Source organism: Xyrauchen texanus, chromosome 17 (genome assembly GCF_025860055.1).
Source record: "Xyrauchen texanus isolate HMW12.3.18 chromosome 17, RBS_HiC_50CHRs, whole genome shotgun sequence".
In the NCBI taxonomy this organism is placed as follows: Eukaryota; Metazoa; Chordata; class Actinopteri; order Cypriniformes; family Catostomidae; genus Xyrauchen; species Xyrauchen texanus.
In genome coordinates, this window is record NC_068292.1 from 12,487,661 (window position 1) to 12,510,841 (window position 23,181).

At 38.5% G+C, this 23,181-nt stretch overlaps 1 protein-coding gene across 1 annotated transcript in view; it reads right to left on the reverse strand.

Moving 5' to 3' along the window:
- Nucleotides 1-23,181, reverse strand: part of cdkal1 (CDK5 regulatory subunit associated protein 1-like 1) — a 508,818-nt gene that overhangs the window by 410,363 nt on the left and 75,274 nt on the right. The gene's annotated exons all lie outside the window — the stretch shown is intronic.

A 23,181-nucleotide genomic window follows, 5' to 3' on the forward strand; every position in this document is an offset into this window, starting at 1 on the left:
TTTATAAAAATGATATCCTTTATCAGAATAGTTCAAGACCTGGTGACTTTTTCTCCACTTGCTATCTAAATGCTCACACAAAAACAAAAACCTGGACTTGATTCGATAAGTCTAAGTGGTCTTTAAAAAAGTGACACTTGTGGTGTTTTGGGTCAGAATTGACCAGCCATAGGAAATGAATGGGAAATACTGAAAGAGAATTTTTTTTTATTTGTCAAATAAAAATCAAGAAATCAGACAATGCAGAACACAACCTCATCCTCCCCTCCTCTAAGGGGCTTCATAGTATAGCATGCAGTTTATTCTTTTTCTTTTTTCTGTGCACCAAAAATTTTTATAAATTATTCTCCATATAGATATTTCCCATTTAATGACAGTTCAGTTATTCAAGGGTTATCAAACTACAAAAAGGACAAAAAAGCACTACAAACAAACCAAAAAAGTAGTCCAAGTCTTCTGAATGCATAATTAAGACTTTAAATAAGAACTTTAAGTCATTAGGTGCCATATTTCATTTGAGAGGTACTTTTGAGCTGCAGTGGAGGTGAAAAGTTACTTAATTTTCAGCGTTCTTCACACACACACAAAAATATGGCATGGTATTGGAATACTGGGAACATAGTGCGTAAGAAGTATGGACAGCTGTCAAGGTGCTTTATAATGCTTTTTGGAACACAACAGCCCGTGGTCACTATAAACTGCTATTGTTGATTCATTTCTGGTGTTCCACAGAAAAATAGCCAAATGACATTGGAATGAAATGAGGGTGCGTTTACGTTGACAGAATTTTCATTTTTGAGTAAAGTATTCCTTTAATTGAGTGCCCTGCGAGGTTAGGTATGAGAGAACCTAATTCTCACTGGAGGGGTTCTAGCACAGTGGCTTCTCATGGTAAGAATGAGAAATATACATTCAGCACTGAGCGAAACACACTCGTGTGGAAGCAGAGATCAACTCTATACCACAAGGCTGAACTAGATATTTCACTTACAATCCATAACACGGCCTCAGACAAGCATTCTCAGTCTGGCAGAAATCCACAGAGAATCTCACACACACACACACACACACACACACACACACATATATATATATAATGAGCTGTGGGTGACACTCAGGCTGCCAGAAGCCATGAGAGCACAGATCAGAGGCGAGGCAAACAAGCACTGTGAGGTGAGACACATACAGTACACGTGAGTCAAAACACACATCGTGCCCCATTATAGCAATCACTCTCCCCACTAGAGCCACTAAAACATGCTGCTGTAGTTAGGGACTGTTTGCGGTTTATTAGGTGCAGCCTCAAGGGCCGAGTGTTACCAAAAACAAACACTAAGCAGCAGTGAAAGTCCTCAGCACAAGCTCGATACACTGACATGAAATGAGATCTTGAGAGAGCTTGCAAATTTCCCACAGTGAAGGTCTAAAGCCTTGTCCACACACACACACACATATATATATCCATGTCCACGTCAACAGCTTTTTGGGAAATCTTTCCATCCATACTAAAATGCTTCAAAATGCAATATTGAGCCATGAATATTGCATGTCAAAAACCACAGAAAATGTTATGGAGGGGGTCACTCTGGATCTGACAAAACATCCAAGGGTGTACCACCAGTCAGATGAAAAGAGAAACTATCGCATTCTCTTAGCGGCCCTGCCAGAGGGTAGGAAATTGGCTGGTAAGCTGGTCCCCATTAGCCCCTGATGGCAGATGCTAGAATTACACCTTATAATGGCAAAAATGTTTCTCCATTGGCTGCCATATAAAATCAGAGTTTTCATAAAAAATACACACATACACATTATATATATATATATATACACATATACATATATATATATATATATATATATATACACACACACATATACACACATATACATACACACACATCTACATACATATACACATATACATATGTCATATACATATACACATATACATATGTTTTTTTTTTTTTTAATGTTTTTTTTTTTTTTTTTTGGGATTGCAGTTATTACATAATATTACATATTGTTCCAGGGATGGACTGTTTTTGAAAGGCTCTGAAAAGTATGAAATGGACATATACACGGTACTCCATTGGAACTGCCTTTCACTCTTGCACATCACAGTACAGTAGCATCACTTTTAAATGTCTGAGGGTAATGAGAATGTCACGGGGATATTCCCATATTGGTCCTAAATGTAGGCTTCATTTTCTTAAATTATATTATATGTAGGCAACATATAAATGTACAATATTATAAAATGTTTTGTTCTTGACAGGTTTCGTGAGAATCACCCGGTTAAATCATTGTTCAAATACATAACTACAACTAAGAGCAATACTAACAGTGATGCGTTCCTTAGCAAACACAACTAAAAAAAAGTACTTTGGGAAAGGAACACAATATATATTACAGTAACAAGAGCAGAATCAAGCTTGAAGTGCAAATCGCCTGAAATTACTCAATATCATCCATGTTTGTTTGTTTTTTTACACACATACAGCGTGGGTTTACATCGTAAACTCCTAGTTCTGGACATTCTCAAACCAGAAACACATTCAGTAATCTATCAGCAAGCTTGTAAATACACTTTTAGGCTACAAGCAAGCGATTCTAGTAAATCAGAGTCAGTTTCTGAGTCATTATCGAGCAGAGTGGGAAGAAAATGCTAAACAAAGGCAAAACATCCCAAATTGGTCACATAAAATTCCTCTAGACCCTCAATGACATGAGGGTGCATTTCCACTAAATGACATCTCTAGTTGACCACTTAATGCATCAGTTAGACATTTCAAGTTTCTTAAAGAGCTTCACTCATTGCTGTTTTTAAGCGTTTGTGTGTATCTGCCTGATAATTAAAGAGAAACAGTGTACTCTTCTGTGGTTGCTGGGAACCTCAACAGCAAGGCAAAGTCAAACCAAATTCAGTACTTGAGTTTTTTCTCGTAAGCTACTGGATCAGTCATTCTAACGTCTCTGGAATCACAATAAACCCTCTCATGGAATAACATGCTAAATGACAATACCATGTTCAATAAAATGAAAATAAACACTGAGATGAGTGAGGGATTTTTTGGATTTAAAGCCCATTACAATATAGGGAAGGATAAATGTTTTACTACAATTTATTACAATAAATCTGGCATTTTCACCCCTAAAATTAATTTCCATCCTTATCTTCTCTTGTTGGCCAATGGTATGTTTTTTAGTTGAAGGCATTCTGGCATTGAGTGCATGTTCCTCTGGTCATAAAGTGTGGAAACACTGTCCTATAAAGTCCCATGACTTTTCCATTACCTTTTTAGACATTTGTGATTGCTGACAAGGAAAGAAAGTTGGTTTATACTTTGGAGGCAGCCAAACTTTTTTCTCTTGGACGAACTAAAGCACCCAAGGTGAGAGAAGCCGGCATTTATACTATGCGTAAAGTCGTTTTAAAATAAGATCATTTAGGGTGATGTCACAGTGTTTAACGTACTGTTCCAGCCACACGTAAAGCCAATAATGCAGGTTTTTCTCTCCGTGGACCACGGCTTTTATCGCAATGCGGTTTCTTTGCGGTGTTAAAACTACAAACTAGTCAGACGCCTTTTGAACAAAATTAAGGTTTGCCCATGCTTTACTGCCAATATAAGAGCACTCTGTGGGGTGTTTACACTTGAGTCCTCTTTAAAAGAAAAATTATTATAAGGGGATCAAGCATGAAGTGCTAAAACCCGATTGTAATTCCAGGATTTTTATTATTATTATTATTATTATGCTGCCCTAAAACTGTTTGTGAAAACCAAACTATAAGGCCTCAAGAGACCTGAAACTTTGGGGAATGGTATACTCCAGCAAGCTACACATACACATGGACTTCACATGCACATTGGCCCCAATCAGCCAATGGGGGAAGCTACATTGAACAAAACAAGAAAATCTGATAATTTTGGACTGTAACTCCTGAACCGTATTTCAGACTCAAGTGCCTTAAATCAGCCACAATTTCATTTCATGGAGTTTTCTACCATTTTGGATTTTTTTTTTTTTAACTTGTCCAAGGCTGTTTTCCCAATCAGAACCAAACCAGTGCAGCAATATTTTCTGGATTCCCAATATTAATATTATTATTATTATTTTTTTTTTTTTAAATAAAAAATTTTTACTTTCAATTTGTCGCAATGCTACACCAAAACTTATGAAGTAGGCATGGCCGCTTTTACTTAAATGGTTATAAAACCAATGACAAACAAATAAATGGCTCCAACTATGGAACCGTTGGTCCAATCGACTTGAAATTTCACATGCAGTGTCTTTGTCCAAGATGTCATCAATCTATGGAGACAGTTGCATTTCTTGACAAACATGGCTGCCATCGACCAGTCAACTCTCATCAGCACACGTTAGCAACATACACAAACCAAACCGAATACAGAGCACAGATATTTTGTACATAACACACATTTAGAGAATGAGGTGGAAATCATTTCATGGCTGCATCTGAAAGCTTAGGCAGTTGACTTGCTGTATTAAAAATATGACTTGTAAACTTCTCCCACTCTGTATTTCAGAGCATGCTCGGTCAGTTACTAACTTCTTTAGAGAGCGAGATACTATATGTAAGTCGAGGTGAAAATGGACTTTGAAAGAGCTTTAGTACACGATTTAGTTCATCATCGGTAGACAGCCTATAATGAAAATTAACAATTTGCAACTGGCTGATAATTTCTGCTTGCTAGCTCATTAATATTGTAGATGGTTATGCTTAATTAACTGTGAGAGGCAGATACCATGATCACGATTAATTGTGCAGCCTTACTGGATGCTATCAATAAAAACTAGCCTGAATCCATATACTCTGTCCCCTGCACAACAGAAGGAAACAACAGCAATTGAGAACTGCCAACAAACATGGCAGATTACAAAGTCACCATTGTGACCATCAGTAAAACATGATCACATTTCTTTTCCCAGCACAGTAGCTGCCGTCACCACTTAATTGGGGGGAAAAAATAAGACTTCAGCCGTGACAGATGGAAGCAGAGCTGAATAGAGCTGAGAACTGGATGACTCCTCTGCTGGGCCAAGTGACAACAGCCCTGAGCTACAGCAGGCTTGGCGCAGAGGACCTTCTTCCTGCCTGTGAAAACACTCTTGGATTTGAGCAGTTTTGTTGTGCTGTTTTGTATAGTTTTACCTTCCAAAGCAATCCCACAAGGATCAGATGAACCCGGAGTAATAACAACGGGGTTGTGAAAGGTGAACATGGTGGCCTGGTCTCTGACTGTGAAGGACAAGCAGTGAGCGACTAAACAGCACACTTGTTTTTACAAGGCAGCTTTAATGAGTTTGTTGTGTGGAGACTATTTTAGTTTTGTATCACAAATAAACAATTTCATCCATCTCAAACCCTAAAAAAACAGTTCCGTTAATTGGATTTGATTGTGTACTTCAGGCCATTTTTGTAAGGGCAGAAGATGCATAACCAACATAACATAATGTATATTTTAAATCACCCCAAAAAAAGTTATCATGCGTTCAGTCACCCTTTACTTAGTCAAGTAAATCCAAAGCCATAATATGTTTCATTCACTTCTACAAAGTACGTATATGAAAGGTCGATACATGTTGCACCATGTTCAGTGTCGATTACACTGAACACCTTATAGCACACAAGTCACAAGGAACACTTTTAAAGCACTTATGCACTTGCGTCATGAAACGCACTGTTTTTAATCTTCTAGGACACTTTCGGCTCACGTGTCAGTTTGCATTTTTGGCTGGCCTCGAACCGCGGTCTGCTGAGTCCAAGACCAACACTCAATCGGGTGAGCTACTGCGGAAGCTCATCACATTGGAATAAGTGTGTTTATATATGGTGTGTCTGTAGTACAAGCGTTGAAATGTGTCGTTTTACAAATTATGCGTTACAGTAAGTATTTTGATATCACACCATAGCAGTGTGAGCGTAATAGAGAGAAAAGTAAGTGCTTATAAAGTCATAATCAGCCATTGTCCTCCATGATTTGAGTGAAAGTCAATAAAACGTACTGTTGTTGTACTGCCTCTAGTGTTCATTTCACCAGGAAACTACAGCGAAACACAGAACACGGCATGTAAAAGTCAGTATGCAAAAAAATTACGTTATAGTCATGTTCTGAGACCAAGTTGTTAGAAAAACATGACTAGGTAAACGATGACAACATTTGTGTAACTGTTACTTAAAATCAAGGTTTGAAACTAAACAATTAAATGCATACCTAATTTCTTTAGTGACCTGGGAGCTTACTTTACCATATATATGTTTTGGACTTATGCCCCAAATCTTAAAGGAATAGTTCACCCCAAAATGAAAATTCTCTCATCATTCACTTGCATTGATCCCATCCCAGATGTGTATGACTGTCTTTCTTCAGCAGAACACAAATGTTAAACTCTGTAGGTCCTTATAATGAAAGTAAACGGGTGCCATCACGCAGCTGGCTATTTCCAAAAGGCATATTTAGGCAGCATAAATGTTATCCACATGACTCCAGTCAATCAATTAATGTCTTCTAAAGTGAATCGATAGGTTGGTGGAAGAAACAAATCGATAATTAAAACTTTGAATTCTAATATTAACTTTAAAGGAAAAAAATGCTTACTGCCTGCAGTCGATGCATCAGTGGCGTAAGCACATTGGTGCGTTAACACAAGAAGTCAGAAGTGCACGCTTGGTACACAACAGAAGAACAAATATCACGCGAGAGTTAGTTCATTTCAAACAGAAATGCAGTGCTGGCCGGAAGCAACGATTTTATTATTGATTTGCTTCAGAAGACATTAATTGATCGACTGGAGTCATGTAGATAACATTTATGTTGCCTAAATATGCTTTTTGGACCGTCAAATAGCCAGCAGCCTGATGCTGAAGATTTTTGTAAAAAATATTAATTTGTGTTCTTCTGAAGACTGTCATATACATCTGGGATAGCATCAAGGTAAATGAATAATGAGAGAATTAAAACATTTGGGGTGAACTATCCCATTAAATATTCCTAAACCTTTCTCTTATGAAATGTGCAAAAATAATAATAATTTTTAATTGCTTGTTTAAAGTCTATAGGGTCGTTAGTTACCCAAGATATGTAATAGTGTTGAAATATATTCCCACTAACGTAAATCATATTTGCATGATCCTTTCATATCTATAGTATATATGAATACAATCACAGGATAAACTGTATATTTCTTTATCGCAATACAAATAATTTTTTAATACATTTTCAAATGCATTTACATGTCACATTGCCATTTGATGAAGCAGCAACTATAATAGATGTAAAAGTATAATAACATCAACTAAATAGATGTAAAAGTCTATTTAAAGTGCCTGAGAAAATCCACATATGTAGCTAATGTGTTGATTATGTAACGTGTTGCTCAGTTTGTGTTTCACATCCAGTTGCATGCTTCAACATGGAAGGTCTAAATTGAGTTTTATCATTTGTTGCATAAATTATTTGATATGTGAAATAGAACAAAATATAACAGATAATATTTTATTGTATTATTTTCGAATTATATTGAAAATGCTTTAAAAACATTACACTATCTAGACATTTTTTAGATCGATTTGTGATATACATGCCAGGTCAATAAAGACCTGAGCTGTGGCATCATGTTCGATGAAACTCCCATGCATTTAAGGGTTTTCACAGAATAAAAGATCATATCCTATAGCTCAGTTGTTGTGGTGAGTAACCCACACAATGTTATCTGCCATCTGAACTTCATAGTTCTGCGGTGTCATCGTGGGCCCTCTTTTTCTCATTTGGCGCCCTTCACAGCAAACACTGCTGTTTGTTTGGACAAGACTGTTTGTTTTGAGAAGGAAATAGAGACCAGAATGCAAGCTTGAAGGGAAAGCATGGAGAAATGAGAAGACCAAAGAGCATCCCAAAAAATAAATATGTAAAGACAGCAGCCCAAGGGTTGAGAAAGGCAGCTCGAGCAAGGGACGATGCACAGAAAGGTTCGAAACAAGCCAGCACAGGCTTATGGTAACTTCAGTGGTTTTTTGGATAAACAATATGTCGAAAGCAGCTGGAGAGGAGCAGGGAGTAACTCTCGGCTGGAGAGTTTTGTAAAGATATTACAATGCACTGCCAGGAGCGACGCCGTGCCTGAACCACAATTCAAAAAGATAAACTATCCCTTCTCCAAACCTCTAGCAAGAAGGGATAAAAAACCTTCCACTAAGCAGAAAAAGGTAAATAAGACATCAAGGACTGTTTCTCAATGTTCCTCTCATCTGTATTTATTCTAGAAGTTATTTTAACAGCTTGACCTTAGGGATAAATCAGTGCTTTGTAAACACCAAGAAACATAGGCCTGTTTTCTCGGGAAAACGACACGATTCGGTTACATAATCTGAAGGGGAGTAGTATGGCTCAACGGACACTTAAGAAAAATATTTGCATAGTAAAATCTAAAACGTGTCCCAAGTTTAGCATGGTTCATAATTAACTGGGTTTACAAAGGAGCGAGCTTCAAGGTCAATACCCACCATCATTCCCAGTTAGAAATCGTGTAATTTCTGCATAGCTGACAGACAGTTAGAAATTGCTTGATTTTAATGTGCTTGAGTAGGTTGCGCAGTATTGTGTGCATAAGGTAGGATCAGTCAGTTTGGGAAACACACACAGCTGCTCATAGGTAATCAAGAGAATTCATTTGCATGAATTTGACTGCAGGGTAGAGTGCAGACATTTGTAGAGCCTGTTTTGGGTAAAATCCATCTTCAGTTGAATAGCCTCACTGCAACCGTCCTTATCTGATTCACAAAAGATCTTCCACCACCAACGGCCAAAACAGGAACCAAACAGAGCGCTGACAGCTTCACACAAGTTTTCAACACAACATTTGTCAGTAAAATGTCTGTAAATTGGACTACTTTCTTGTAGTTTAAAGATGTTTCCTCAGTTTTAAGAGTGGCGCCTTCAGTTGTGACTGAATTTCAAGTGACATTCCGACTAAAACAGCTAAACTAACAACCTTCAAGGTTCAGATAGCAACAGTGTGCTATCTGTCTCCCACCAAACTGGTCTAGTGGTAAAAGCAGTCATGTGTCTGAGAAAAAAAAAAAAAAAAAAGAAAAAAAAAAAAATCTTGGATTTGGATCCTCAGAGCCAAAATAAAAGTGCTTAAAAGTTGTCCAGTTGGGTACATAAGTCTTAAACTTTCATCATATATAATTTACTTTCCTTTAAGTGAGAGCAAAAACAAAAAGACAAATTAGTCTATCGCGCAGATTTGTTTTTTAAATCTGCGTTGGCTGACCGTTCCACCTTCTGATAACCGTTCCAGCTTAGTCAATCACTACAAGTCTGAGCCTCAGAGTGCACATCTATTCTCAGTTGGAGTAAATATTGACTAAAATAAAGATTAGATTTCAGTGATTCTGTGTAAGCAAGCATCCTATACGCCACCAAAATTATTAGAACGATTATTGCAACGATTAATAATTAGCTCTTAACCGACTATTCAGCTTGTGTCTCGACTTAAAAGGTTGTATTAAACGTGCCTACTAACAATAGAGGACAACATCATCTTTTAAAAATACCTCTAAATGACATTCACTGAATTAAAGGAATAAAAATAATTCCAAAAAAAAAATTGTTATTAAGGGTTTTTGTCTTGTTTTTCATTTAAAACTATAAAAAAATATTTACTTGAAAAGATACATATAAGATATTTAGACGTGTGCTTTAGACTGAATATAACTGCTTCTCTTGTGAATGCATTTTTTTTTTTAAAGGATTTTTTTATATCTACAAATATTTAAATATTTAATACTCATAGAAGCAGAGAAATGCCAGTTTCGGAGTTTGTACTTAGATGGCCTATTTCCTTATTATTTGAACTTTAATAAAGGATGCATTAAAGATACAATGGCGGGGAGTTTCACTTAAAGATGGTTGACATGCATTTCCTTAAGCGGAATGACAGCTCTGTCTCTGCTTTATTTCACAATTAGAGTGCTACTGTATTTACTTATTTCGTATTTGTGTAATTTCCTCATTCTTTGCAATCTAAATCGCCTTTAGCAGTTTGAATTGCATCTGGACTGTGGGTGCTGTTTTTTCCTCTCCCCAATCAGGCGTAACGCAAGCTGCAGCGCTCTTCCACATGCCATTATTTGAGTTTAATGTGATCTTATGTTACATAAGATTTAATCAAACGTCTATTCGACAACTAACATTTTTGTCGACAATTTTTGTCATCAGCATTGTCGATAACATCAACTATTCAATTCAACCCTATTGTCCAGTCCTCAATTTCACAAGTGAACTTGCAAAAAAAAAAAAAAAACTTTACCGAAAGGTACATTTATGGAAGTTGATTTGATTTATCTTATCAAAACAATTAAATGTGCATTGAAGGGAGAATAAAAATATGGATAAATATTCTCAATGATGACCAAATATAGATATTAGATTCAGCAATTCCCACGAGGTGTTAGTGATTGGTTTTATTTCCCCACTAGAGATTGCTGTTATTCTGTAGAACCAAACCATTCTAACTGTACAATTAAATGTAGGAAAAATAATACAAATTAATTATCGGCAACTATTGCCATAGATTTTAGCAGATAATCGATAGTCCCAAAAAGCAACTATCCGCACTGAATAATCAAAAAAATATTATATATCTGTCTACCTTTATCCTAAACACCATGTATAGGCCTCTGTCATTGAAAAACCCATTTCAGTCGACCACTACTGCAAATCGCAAAGAAAGAACAAGAAATGATCTATACTCATGCAACAATATGGGCTACGACAAGAGGCTTTCTACTTGAAAGTGTCATCCAAATCACTCTGAACCTCAAAAGGGAAGGAAATCAAAGCTAAGTACACATATTTGAGACAACATGATGCATTAAGAGACCAACTCCAGGCAAATATTGCATGCCAAAAAGCCCAAGGTACTGAATTCTACAAGAGATGCTTCATTATCATGAGGGGAGACAGCCCCCTTCACTCTTTCTGTCCACTGGGAGCTCCAAAAACCAGACTGCCATCAATAATTCATCTGCCAAAATAAGTAACTTTCCCCAAATGTCTTTCATTATTACATTCAAGAGCATGACGGTGTCATGAATCATTTGTTTGACACTAAGCAGTAGGACTTTAAAAAAAAACAGCAAGTGTTACATGTGCTGTTAGTGAGAAGATAAGAAACATCTAAAGCAGCTTGTAATTAAACAGGACTGAATGATAGAGCGCGTGATTCAAGTTCCGCCTTTTATTTAAGAGTGAAGTGTGTAATTTCATCATCTTTAAATAACAACTGTTCTCAAACAGGTTTCTTGAATACTAAAATAATGTCAGCCATAGGTCGGGAAAACTAGGGAGAACCCCAATCCTAAACCATTGGATGAGAAAATGTGTTAAGTTTTGAAAGCACCACAGTCACATCGTTTACACTTTTCCAAGAAAGCAATCTACAAATGGCTTACTTTTAGTGGTCTCAGCATATTTAGCTGGGATAGAAGTATTTTAACTTCAATAACACACTTCACCTTTAACTCCTATACAGCTCACATGAGACAAACCCAAACAAAACGCACACAGTAAAAACTGGCAAACAACAAAGTAAAGCATTTAGGATTAGCCAAAGCCATTTTATCTGCAGTCAGGTGTCCCTAGAGGTGCCCTTTGGCTATGGACCAAAGTGTCAACCTGAGCATTAAGCCAAATGCGTCAAATCTCTGGACGGTGGTATACACAGCAAACAAGTTGGCTACAAACTCTAAAAGATTGCTTTCTGGTCTAGTTGATTTGTTCAAAACAGCCAATGGCAATGGCACAATACATCCCCACACAATCACATGACCTCCCTGAGCTAAACTGAAAGGAAAACACAACAAAACAAAGGCAATGTGTACATTTGGACTGACTTTCAACTGTAGACTCATTACCACGTGTCAGAATAATGAGAAATATGTAAACCCTGACTGGGCCGTATGAGTTGTCATAGCTGCTAACTTCTGTTGACCTATCTGGGAAAGGTGCTTTGTGATTATGGTGACACGATAGGGTGTTTTTCAGAGAGTCAGCATAAACAAATATTACATAAAGCATAAGGCTTTAAAAACAACCTCTCTGCAAACAGATCTCAACTGAAATCAGGTCAGTGGTGATGGCTTAACAGGCTATCCTTTGTGACAAGAAGCGACGACCTGAATTGGAGGCCAATGTTTGTTTGTAAAGGGCACAGATCTATATTTCCCTTCTTTAACTGATAGACAAACACATTGGAATAGGAAAGAAAAGGTAAAAATGCCTGGTGAGTTAACTTTAGTTCAATCATTAACGTAAAAAGTCTGTTCTTTTTTAATTCAGCCAATATAAATTACAGCCTGTCACGGTGCTCAGATTGCAACAATTAAACAAATTACTCAAAAACAAGGGCTTTTGTACAGCAAGGCAGAAAAAAACTAAAACAGTCGAAGTAATTTTAGTATTTATTCCATTTCAAGTACTTAAATAATTTATTTTAGAAAGACTCACTACATTGTGTGCATTGAGCTTTAGAAACCATGGAAGAAATATCTAGAAATTCAGTCATACCAGACTGGAACATGTTCTAATCTAAAAACGGATGCTTTCTAATGAAGTTGTTTTTTTCCAAATAATACTGATGTGTTTTTTTGGGTGTGGGGTTCATTTGCTTTTTTCTCCTGCACTTGTGTCTTTAGCTAAGCACATGCACATATCACAATGAAACCAATAGGTAAAAGTCTAGCCCAGGTTTGGAGGGCAGTAGGGGCCAACTTCGCCAGGCTAGCTCAGCAGCATGGTTGAATGCACAAGTCCGCCCATGCAGTGGATGCGTGGATGGAGCAGGCGCTGCACATGGCTGTTTCTAGCACAGACAGCTGAATTAGTGCTAAATCAGGTCCTTTTGGTCTGGGGGCAAGTATGTGCTCCCCATACCGTCTGGCTGCTTTGACCCTAAACATATCATATCAGCTGTCAGAGCACTATACTCCCTCAGGAGCTTCCCAAACTGCAAAACACACGTCTCTTTCTTTGCCTCTCACACACACACACACACTAACAAAAGTCAGTTGTGTTTAAGATAAAGCCTTAAATATAAGAGGGAACAGTGGGACAATTACATAAAAATAAAGCCATAATTGGGTTATTAAATGGACTAAAAATGCCAAGAGGGCCAAACAATCAATGAATGTCTGTTGGCCCGAAGGAAAATCATAATAATGATATGCTGTCAATATATTTTAATGCTCTGCATTCAAAAGGCAGTAAATAAGAGTGTACTGAGGAGAAACAAGACAAAATAAGGGTCACATACTGTGTAAGGTGAAACGGCTGATGGACCTAATATTAAGTCGGTTGTCACAGCTGCAGCATGTTACGCTAATAACAAGCACATGACATGGTCTTTAAGGACCCTTGTACTGAAAATTGAGAAACAATGCTTCCATCACAGAGAGGGATGTTCACACACGGAATGATATATTTAGCACTGGATAACATAAGAAATAAAAACATGTGGCCGATTTGGAACGTGCTATAAAGGCAGCTTCACCGTGTACCATACATAAAAATACTGCTTCTTAAAGCACACAAGAAACCCTTGTTTTCAATAGAGTTTGACATGTAGAAAGTAAGCAACATGATACTCTAAAAAGAATAACACATTTTTCTTTTTTTTTAAAAAACAGCACACAACTTTTGGGTAATATAGTTCATTTTAAATTAGATTGAGCTGTTATTACATTTTGTGCACGGTTAACATTTTTAACATTCGGTAAACCGCGAGGTTTCAGGAACAGATAATTGTTTCGTCAGGAGCTGGGACATGGGTGTAAATAACGTTTATTGCAATGGAATTTCCTCAAACACCACTCAAAATAGCAGCAAATACAAGTGCACAGTGAGCTACAAGCCTAATTATTAGCACATTGCATAAAATCATTAAACTCAAACCAAATCAAATCAAAACTGTTACTGTCTGTATATGCACTCTGCCCACGAGGGCTGACATTTCCAGGAGGCAGCGAATGCAAGCATTATTGTCATGTGCATAGAGTTAAGGGGGTCGCAAACCGAACGAGAAGCGCAGCGCAGCGCCACGTCTAGAACAACTCATGGGTATCGCACACCGGACGCGCACATTCTATTCCCACAAGCTCAATTTTGAATGAACTCCTGGTAGAAGTCTAGAAAAGCTGCACGATGGGTGAGTTTTAACTTGATGTATTATTTATTTTTTATGTTAATGGAATAATAGCTGATGTTTGAACGTTAATCAAGTAAAAGTATCTATCACGTTGTTAAGTCTGTTATTTTGTTGTAAAGTTATCCGTTGTCTTGGCAACTATGTTACATAATACAATAGTATTTATTTAGCTAGCGTTTAGCTAACCCGAGTGAAAACGTTAACCAAACAAGTTATTTGATATATTCTTTTTTATTACATACGTAACTGACGATATGTTATTTCTTTGTAACAATGTTATAATGTTATAGATTTTTTCCAATATGACTTTATTCAAGCTGTTAAATTAGGAATGTTAAACTAAATGTATATTGCAGCACAGGGTGAAGTCAGTATGTACATTAACGACGATTTGAGACAAATAAATGTAAATTTAATATACAACTACGTAAATGGCACTCTGTGGAGCGGCAGGGTTTTGAACAAGGTCCTGAGCTGTAGCTGCGCTTCTCGTTCGGTGTGCGACCCCCTTTACACTGCTATGGTTAAATAGCCTCTTCGGGGTGCTTTGATTTTTTAATGGCTTAAAATCAAAATGGCATTGAACTGAACAACATAACAATTCTATGTTGTTCAGACTTCTCCAGAAAGCAGCATAACACAACGAATGAAACAACATAGGTGTTTCATGATCAGTTAATAAAAATGTTAGTTCTTTTTTAACTTTACTTGGTGTCTAAAAATGTCTTGCGCAAGACGCTGAAAGATAAAACCGTGATATTCAGCACAAGAGTCAAAGACGCCCGTCCAGCACATGTTAACATTACATAGAAAAACAGTGCAGACACACAAACAAGCATGTTTGAACAAACCCCATCTCACCCTATACTGAAAAACTGACCCAAACCCAATGGTTAGTCAGAGCTCGTCGAGTTTGGGTCGAGCTGAAGAAATCTGTTGCACATGTAGAAAAACCGAATAATGATTTTGGTAATCGAATAGTGGCACGTCGAGCGGTCAACCGAATGTCGAAAATTCATCCGCATCCCTATTTTTAAATGGTCTCACACTGAAAAGGGCCTATGATGCCTTAAAATTTTGCCCCACATGAGCAGCTCACTACGTTTTGGAACAAAGCCATCGTGTGGACCTCACAGTGATTAACACACTGTGATTAAAGAGAGAAAAGAAGCATCTTTGTAGCAATTACCATTTCAAACTAAGCTATGCAGGCCAATAATAGATTAAGGTGCAATCTTAAGTCCAACTAGCAAGGATAAAATGCTCAAAAACCAAACCAGACAAAAAACGATTCTAATAAGGTATGCACAGGTCTCCTTTGTTGCCTTTCATAGACAAAACAATGTTGTTCCTCGACTGGTGCATCATGTTTGCACCACTTGCCTTTAAGCAGACATTAATCATCAAGGTCATCCAAATTAAGTGGTCACCAAAGTAACAGCAGCCATTGTCATGATCAAAATGAAGAGTTCGGGGGCCTGGGTAGCTCTGCGAGTATTGACGCTGACTACCACTCCTGGAGACACAAGTTCGAATTCAAGGTGTGCAGAGTGTCTCCAGCCAGATCTCTTAAGCAACCAAATTGGCCCGGTTGCTAGGGAGGCCTGGCTGGAGTAACTCAGCACATCCTGGATTCGAACATGGGGTAACCCTACTTGTGGTTACAATTAGTGGTTCTCGCTCTCAATGGGGTGTGTGGCAAGTTGTGCATGGAACGTGGAGAGTAGCATGAGCCTCCACATGCTGGGAGTCTCCGCGGTGTCATGCACAGCGAGCGACGTAATAAGATGCGAGGATTGACGACTCAGAAGCGGAAGCAACTGAGACTTATCCTCTGCCACCCGGATTGAGGTGAGTAACTGCACCACCACGAGGACCTACTAAGTAGTGGGAATTGGGCATTATTTTTTTAAATAGGAGAGTTCTGTGTGAATGTGGTTAAAACAGTAAAGCCTCTGAAGACAGCAGAGCAAACAGAGGCACTGTCTGCTTTTAAATTCTTAATGGACCTTAATGAGTAAGTGTATGTTTGTTAGTCAACTTATCTTTGTAATTGCAGCTTAAAGCAAACAATGTGATTATTTCTGATGCCTTTCATTTCCTGTTGCCACTAAACATTTTGTAAAACAAATAAATCACACATTTCTACTTAAGCCACTTAAGGCATATTACACATTTCAAAGACCTGTTTTTACATTTTAAAACTATTAGCACTTGCAAAACACAGACACGCTTTTAAAATGTATTTCAACATTTAAATGAGAGCTCTATAGGCACAGTGCATGCAATGAATTCCATTGAGTCTTCCAACTCTCCATTCCTGCTTTTTGAGTTCAAATCAGCCATGAGATTGCAGGGCTAAAGAATTGCCTTATCCCGTTAAGAGTTTACGCCCAGCATTGACAACTGGATTGAATTGTGTGGCATTTAATTTGCTTAGTCAGATGTGGTCAAATCAAGTTCTTTTTTTTTAGGAAGTAGCAATAGTGGTTACAAAGACTGGTATTAATATTTCAATATCTGGGGGATCGTCTCCTGTCAAATGTGTTCACTTTGTTAAACAAAACACAAGTAAAACCAATATTCAGGGTGAGTCGAGGCACCTGTCAGAGGCAATGATGAGAACCTGACAGCCACAATGGTTGAGGGAGGTGACGGCAGCCATGCCACACTCAATTCTGTCATTACATTTTACCTGCTGCTAGGACCATTATTAGCATATGGGCACAGAGGAATTTTACACTTCAGTACGACCAGTTTCATTAGAGCCCCTGTATGCCCTCAACAGCACCATGGCTCACTGCCAAGAAGACACGGATGGACCAAAAGCCTAATTAGCATCAAAGCACAAGGAGCACAAGAAATCTATGAGCAAAAATACAATCAGCCATGGGTCATACACCCTCCTGCAGGATGTCGTGTTTGTCTCCCATGGTGTTCAAATGGACTTGGCTCCAGACAACAGAAACTGAGGTAATTGTACCCATTTAAATTTGTCTGCCAGGAGAAGAGGAGCTTGTCTGTGGGCAGCTGAGAGAACAGAGTCTGCATTTTTATGTTGGACCTGCACTTTCTCAGCTCACTTCACAGTAAAATAAGTACTCAGACAATCAAATGGTGGGTTAAGGCGGCACCCCAGTCTCTGATGTTCCAGACATTCCGTCGTCATTTTCAGGCACCTCTGTTTGAATAGAGAATTAGCTTAAAATAAGGGGAAAAAATCATATTTCTCTCAACACTATGGCCTGTAAAGTGTTCCAGTCTATACAAAACAGACAACAAAAGCCTTCCTAAAAGAACACGTGCTCTGATCTGAATACATTCAGAGAGAACATTGATCCATCCCTCAATTCTTTGCTTCTATCGGGAGTTGTTAAGGTATCTTATATGGAGCCAGAACCTGAGGGCAAGCTTCCTTCCTGGAAGTCACACCTCTCAATCATTCAGTCTCGCAAAGCAGCCTGATGGAAGACTGCATCTTCAGCCAGGACAAAATTGGACCTGTAATGGGGTTAGCTGTATATCCCAAGCAGGGACATAGGGAAAGCAGGGGAGAGAGGGGGCAAGGTTAGAAAGCCAGATAGAACACCCCAATCAAGAGAGAGAGAGAGAGAGAGAGAGAGAGAGAGAGAGAGAGAGAGAGAGAGAGAGAGAGAGAGAGAGAGAGAGGAAATGTGCCATGGATATTAATAAATATCCTTCCCCACCCATGGAGAGGACTGTGGGCTGGAGGTGGAAGGACATGGCTTGCTTTTATGGCCTGCTCTGCTTCCAGGAATCCCGTGGTGGCAGTGTCTGCCACAGCTCAGAGGTGAAATGATACAGGAGGCTGAGTGAGGGCTTCAACCGTTACACTCTACAAGGACAGGCATAAACCAGCCACACTCATATTCCAAAGGTTAGCTATGGGCGGTGATCTGCAAATCAAATCATTGAACTACTTTGTCTCACACCTCTGGAGAGAACATAAGGCTCCCATAATACAAACCAGACCTTTTCAGTTGACCACCAGGGTCTTGGCACCAGTGTCTTTATGGAAAGCATAGGTCCTTACAAAACGATCATGACCTTGATCGTGGCTGGATACAAAGTGTGCAGGTGTAAGGAAATCACTGCACCATGTCCCAAGACAAGTGGGTTACTGACATGAGTTGCACTGACTCCCCAATGCACATTTCATTAGTGTGTATGTGTGTGTGTGTGTGTGTGTGTGTGTGTGTGCGCGAATGCATGCACAAGAGCACACAAGCCCATGCGCAGGTGCAAGCATGAGTGGATGGCTGAACAAAATGTGTCTCCACGGCATTATGGACTGTGATGGACTCTCCATCTCCCGCCAGCTTTGGCATCCAAAGAACCAGTGTGCTGAAATTGATGGATACTGTTTGGATCACTCCCATCCAAAGACACAATGATGGCCTCTCGCATGCATACACACACAAAACACACTTGCACAATAACAGCAGCAGCTGCTACATGCAAGCACACAGAGATAAACACTGGCCAACTGGGATTAAGCATTGCGTTAGCCATGTTAAAAAGGAGCTCTCTTCGATTGGTGCACTTGCTTCAGTTTCTTTGTTCCTTCATTATTATGTGAGTGGAACCCAGCAACCCTGTATTTGAGGGGTGTCTGTGGTGCCATCACACCATTCTGCTGAATATGAAGACAGAGACGACACAATGAGCTCTAATGTCAGGCCTGCAGGACAAGATGGTCTGCAGAAGCATTATAAAAACAGCTGTTACTCATTTTCCAGACTTCCAGCTTTAGGAGGGTTTTGGTTTGGATATCACAATGAAAAACAGTCAATGTTGACATACGTTGCACTAATACCCCTCTCTGAAAGTGAGATGGGAGCTTACAAGAGAGAACGACATTAAGCATTTGTGTGAAACATTTGATTTATTCAGCCCTGATTAAACATGAGGCACTAAACCAAAGACATGAAAGTGCCAATACTGCCAGAATACATTCCATGTTGAGAATTAGTTGCATACACACAAAACTCCAAGCTCACGCTAACTTGAGAACTGTGCAACAGCTGCAGTTCCAAAACACAACATTGGCTGTCTAACAGTGGCAAGCAACAAGTAATGGGGCAAACAAATAAAAATAACAGCATGAGAAACATACAAAAAAAAAAGGATAGAGGCACAATTGTGCAGTTTATATGCCATGAGCCTTGAACAAGAAAGCAAAACGGATTGTTTTGTTAGAGTAGTTTGGCTGTGGTTGATGATGTAACAGTGTGGACTCATTTCCCAAGTGACCTTCCATACCCTCATTTCCACAATGCACCGTGAGCCAAATGCATGAGTTTAAAATTTGAAAGAAGAGCTCACTGTATGTTTTTGTTACAGGTGCAAAAAACACATGGAAACATTTAATACCTCATTAAAGGAACATATATGTGTCTGTGGAGCGGAGGGGGGCGGGGCCGGTCGGAATATCACGCGCCCGGTCCCCAATCAGCCTGATGAGGCGTGCGAGGGATAAAGGCGGCCGGTGACGATTGTTCGAGAGAGAGAGAATTACGGACATGTCCGTCATGTGTGTTTGTTTATGTGTTTTTGAGTTTCTCATTAAAATATAATTTATGTTGACAAGCCGGTTCTCGCCTCCTCCTTGCCCATCCTTCAACTGTGTTACAGTGTCCTTTAAGAATTTGGACATGCAACATAAGCTAAGAGAAAAGTTGTGGGATATGGCTATTCAGCATTAAACAGTTTTTTTTAAAAAGGCCATATTTCCCAGAAATCTGACTGTGTAGATGACAGAGCACAGGTGGGAAAAAACGATAATTCTGATATCTCTATGTGCAGTGTTGCCAATATTATCTAATGGCAAGGAGCATTCAGTATAAACCAATGGACCTGTAATAATCCTTTCAAAAAGGGAATTGTTCAGAATACTCTATAGGTAGGTAACCTATAGATGGCCATAAAAAAAAAAAATACAGTCTTCTTGTGTGACCCAGACACTCCTGAATTGTGAGGTCACCCAGGGGAGAGACAAAGCTGAGATAAGGCTGTGTTTCTTCAAGTATGACACAAGCCTTCCTGTGAAACCCTTTTAAAATTCATGAATTCCAGGAGTGGGCAATAGCGGCCAACGGCCATAATTTACAGCAAATCATAAAAACGGATTAGAGTTCTACTTTATGAATGCTCTTTGTCCCTGGTATGATTTGCAAGTCTTCAGCCACTATTGCTCCCCTGGTTATCCACATGCCCATGTCTGGGCTCGACTCAATTGGTACACAATTTCAATTTGTTTATGTGACATACCACTGTGGGTGTCCAGAAAAACCTCTTGCATAAATCAGTCACATAGGCTGAGATGTATACATATAAGGTGGTGATCCCAGATGGCTTTACCTATAAACTCGTAGCACTGGTATCCTTCATATATTAAGAGAAGGTGGACAGGCAAAAGATTGATGAAAAGAACAGGCAGAGGGGGGAAAAAAATCATCTGGGCCTAGATATTAACTTTGGCTGAATTTGCTAGGCTAAGAGGCTTTTTGGTTCATCTTAGCTAGGATAATTCACCATTCAGAACAATAACATTTCTTGAGGTCAGTAGATATGGGCTGAAAGGCAATGGCTTTTATTTTATTTTTTTGACAAATAAATCATTCATGTGAGCAATCAAAAATATGAGCGATCACATATGTATGAGTCCAATGTTAGTGTTTTAATCAACTGTGTTGTAATACCACTATGACAGTCCGGTACTCAAATAGCAGTATAAAGTCATACATACAATTCTGCTCTTACTGAATTATTAGATCTCTCTCAAGATATTTAGATGGCCACGGTCAACATAAGACATTAAAAGCAATTATGGAAATATTTAGTAGCATTAAAGGGTTAGTTCACCCAAAGATTTAAATTCTCTCATGATTTACTTACGTTTTTAGCCATCCCAGATGTGTATGACTTCCCTTCTTCAGCAGAACCGAAATTAAGATTTTTATAAGCCCATTTCAGCTCTGTTTGTCCATACAATGCAAGTAAACGGGTGCCATCAGACTGCTGGCCATTTGACAGTCCAAAAGGGCATATTTAGGCAGCATAAAAGTAATCCACACGACTCCAGTCGATCAATTAATTTCTTCTGAACCGAATCCTGCCAGCAGTCAATGCATCACGCTACCGTCGTGTGATATAAGCTCAATAGCACGCTCAGACGAGAAGTCGGAAGAGCACGCTTTGTTTACAAAAGAGAAACAAATGTCACGCGAGAGTTGGTTTGTTTCAAAGGGCAATACACTGCGGGGAAGAAGCAACCATATAAAGTTAAATACATTATAATTATCAATTTGTTTCTTACACAAACCTATCAATTTTCTTCAGAAGACATTAATTGATGGACTGGAGTCATTTAGATGACTTGAATGCTGCCTTAATTTGGCTTTTGGGCAGTGGGACAGCCAGCAGCCTGATGGCATATGTTTATTTACATTGCATGGACAAACAGAGCTGAAATGGGCTTATAAAACTCTTATTTTCGGTTTTGCTGAAGAAGTCATACACATCTGGGATGGCTTAAAGTTAAGCACATTTTTTAAGCAAAGTTAAGGGAATTAAAATTGTTGGGTAAACTAACCCTTTAATGCCTTTACACACCAAAGGCGATACGATTAGGAGAGGCAAATCACAGATAAATGGCCCTTTCACATAGAAATTGATGTGAATGTTTGTTGTTAACATTCACTAATCAACAAGAAATGTTACACTGGTATGGTGGATGGCGCATGGCACCTATCATTTGCTCATTCCCCCCAGCAAGGATGAGAAGAACTACATGACAAGTTTGTAAAACAATAAGCAAACGAGTTCTCTAGTGAGCAGGTCGAAAAAACAAAACACATTTCTCTAAAAGCTGCAGTAGTGATGGAGTTCATTGTTGATTTGCTCAATGAGAAAGTAAACATTTGAGACACATCACTAAGTATTTCAGTTCTCCTGCTTGATGAAATGACTGTCAGTATTATCACGTATACACAGTCTGAAGTGTGACAAGAAAGAATCGAGTGTAAAAATAATACTGTTAAAATGCCACTGCCATGCATACTTTAAACTTGTGTCAAATGCATTTGTTTAAAATTACTGCTTAATGCACACATACAATGACCATTAAAACAAATGATTAAAAAACTAATTAATAATCTTATTGCCATGCATATTTAATTGTTTTATATATATATTTTTTTTTAAAACACACGTCAACATTTAAATGCACCAATAGTGAATAGAATGTGAATGTTCACTCCAGGTGTGAATGGCTCCTTAGGAATCCATTGTTTTAATTCAAAATGTTGATCCTAGCGAGAAATTGCAGTGAAAATTTGTGTTTGGTGTGCAAAGGCCTTTACCCCAGGCCAGATACAGAGTTTAGGCAAATGTTGCATATTCAAAGTATAGGGGACTCCTTTAATGTTGAATCAAGAAGTAAATATCCTTGATGAGAATAACTACCATGAATGCGTAATGTACTATTATATGAATTAAAGTGACATGCAACAAAGGCTTACTTCAGGCAAAGGTTCAAGGAAACATTATATTATCAATATTCTTAAACAACACTTTTGTATGCTCCAGTATAGGTACCCATTTTGCAAAGATCGATCTGCATGAATACTACATTTACCATTTTATCGGCCATTTTGCAAAGATCGATCTGCATGAATACTACATTTACCATTTTATCGACCATTTTGCAAAGATCGATCTGCATGAATACTACATTTAGAGCCAACAATGGAAGTCACTGATAATGCACAAAAAGTCTACTTTATGAGAAACTATATGCAAAATCTCCCTAAGAACAGTCTTTGGACTGTTACTCCATCTGTGCTATCGTGGCAAGCAAATAAGCCTCTCTAAAGCAGGGTAAACCACTGCCACTTTGGATTACACCCATATGTGCAAACCATCTCC